Source organism: Vombatus ursinus, unplaced genomic scaffold (assembly GCF_900497805.2).
Source record: "Vombatus ursinus unplaced genomic scaffold, bare-nosed wombat genome assembly UNPS02000582.1, whole genome shotgun sequence".
Lineage (NCBI taxonomy): Eukaryota > Metazoa > Chordata > Mammalia > Diprotodontia > Vombatidae > Vombatus > Vombatus ursinus.
In genome coordinates, this window is record NW_020940360.1 from 29,409,043 (window position 1) to 29,411,162 (window position 2,120).

A 2,120-nucleotide genomic window follows, 5' to 3' on the forward strand; every position below is an offset into this window, starting at 1 on the left:
TTAGGTCTGGAAGATCCAAGTGCATCAGTCTTACGGAGAAGACGAAAGAGTTCGATTAGGGTCAGAGCCGGGGCAAAGGCGCTCGAACTGTCCCTTGCTCCTCATACTCAGGCTCTGGGAGTGGTGGGGCAGCTGGAAAGCGATGGTGAAAGCAGGCTGTGAGTGGGGTGGAGCCAGGAGCCAGATCAGCATTAACTGCAACAGTGGCATTGCTTCCCCGGGATCTTGGAGCAAACCATGCCGGAGTCAAAGCCGCCACAAACATGGATCTGAGAGTTGGTAATAGGTACCAGCTGGGCCAAAAGATCCACAGTGGCTCCTTTGGAGATATCTATCCTGGTAATGACATTGCTGCAGAAAAAAATGCCATCAAGCTTAAATATGTCAAAACCTCAGCTCCATATTGAGAACAAAATCTACAAAATGATGCTGGGAGTTGTGGGCATTCCTACAATTAAATGGTGTGGGGGTAGAAGGGGACTATAATGTCATGATGATGGAATTTTTGGGACCAAGCCTTGAAAATCTCTTCAATTTCTGCTCAAGAAAATTCGGTTTTAAAACTGTCCTGCTACTTGCTGACAAGATAATTGGTCGGATTGAATCCATTCATTCAAAGAATTTCATCCACCCTGACGTGAAGTCGGATATTTTTTTTTTTTAGTGTAACAGGGGAAAAAAAAAGAGTAACGTGGTCTGCATCATGTACTTTGGGTTGTCCAAGAAGTACCAGAATGCTTGGACCCATCAGCACGTTTGCTGTTGTGAGAATAAAAACCTCACAGGAACTGCTTCTTATGACTCTGTCAACACACATCTTGGAATTGAACAATCTCAAAGGGATGATTTGGAGTCCATGGGCTTTGTATTTCAATTTGGAATCCCTACCCTGGAAATGGCTGAAGTGCTGCTACCTTCAGAGACACAAATATGAAAGAATTAGTGAAAATAAAACGTCCACTCCCACTGAAGTGTTATGTAAAGGCTACCGCTCTGAATTTGCCAAATACCTGAATTTCTGTCTTTTGTTGCATTTTGATGACAAATCTGACTATTCCTACCTGAGACAGCTCTTCTGGTACCTGTGCATCGCCAGGGTTTTTCCTATTACTACACATTTGACTGGAGCACACTCAAATTTGGTGCCAGTGGGCAGCTGATGATGCCAAAACGTCAGGATCGAGAGGAGGAATTGAGACACTCCTGAAATCCATCAACTGAAATCCATCACTCTTCCACTGCATCAGGTTGCCTCAAGGGAACACAAGATGTAGCTCCGCCAACTCACTTCTCCTACCTCACATACTACTAATACCTCTCCTCCTCCAGTCTCTGGAATGGAAAGAGAGTCGAAAGTGAGTATGAGTAGGCATAGTGGTGCTCCAGTCAATATCTCTTCATCTTATTTAACAGGCCGACAAGATACCTCTATCATGTCAACCTCATAGATTCCTGGTTGGATGATTTCCCATGATTTTCAGTCTTTTGTGCACCAATGAGAAATCTCCTTTCTTCCATGGAGGGGTGGACAATGGCACAGCTGATGTACTATGTTAACTACCAATGGCTGTACTAGTGGAATGTCCCTCGATTTAGAACAGAAAATGTTAACACCCCGGCAATGCTCATTGGGGAAACAAAAAATACCCTAAAATGAACAAGTCCAAGTGCTGCCAACTCCAGGGGCTGAAACCTGATGCCCCCTCACAAAGAATTCAGTTATAAAGGGCCTGGGAAGAAAAATCAGAGTATAAGAGAGAGAGAATTTGCAAAGAGAATCAAACTCCCATTCAAAAGTCTTCATTTTTCCTGCTGCTGGTAATAAACTTATGAGAATCTTTATTATTATTCTACTGTAACTGTAAATCTTTTACTTGGTTTAAGATAGTTTTGTATCATTTTGCTAAAAAAGTTGGCTAAAATTTATTGTTGTGTTTTTACATTTATTTATTCATTTATTTATTTATTTGTTTGATTATTTATTTATTTTGTCTGAGTTAAAGATGTTGACTTTGAAGAATCCTGCATCAAAGACACTGGCTTGGAGTTTCAGACAGGAAATGTATTTTAAAATGATCAAATTTAAAAAAAAAAGGAGCCACATCTCTCTGAGAGTTAAA

The 2,120-nt window shown here is 41.3% G+C and overlaps 1 pseudogene; it reads left to right on the plus strand.

Moving 5' to 3' along the window:
• Nucleotides 1-263: 263 nt before the first annotated feature.
• Nucleotides 264-1,448, plus strand: LOC114038980 (annotated as a pseudogene).
• Nucleotides 1,449-2,120: the final 672 nt, after the last annotated feature.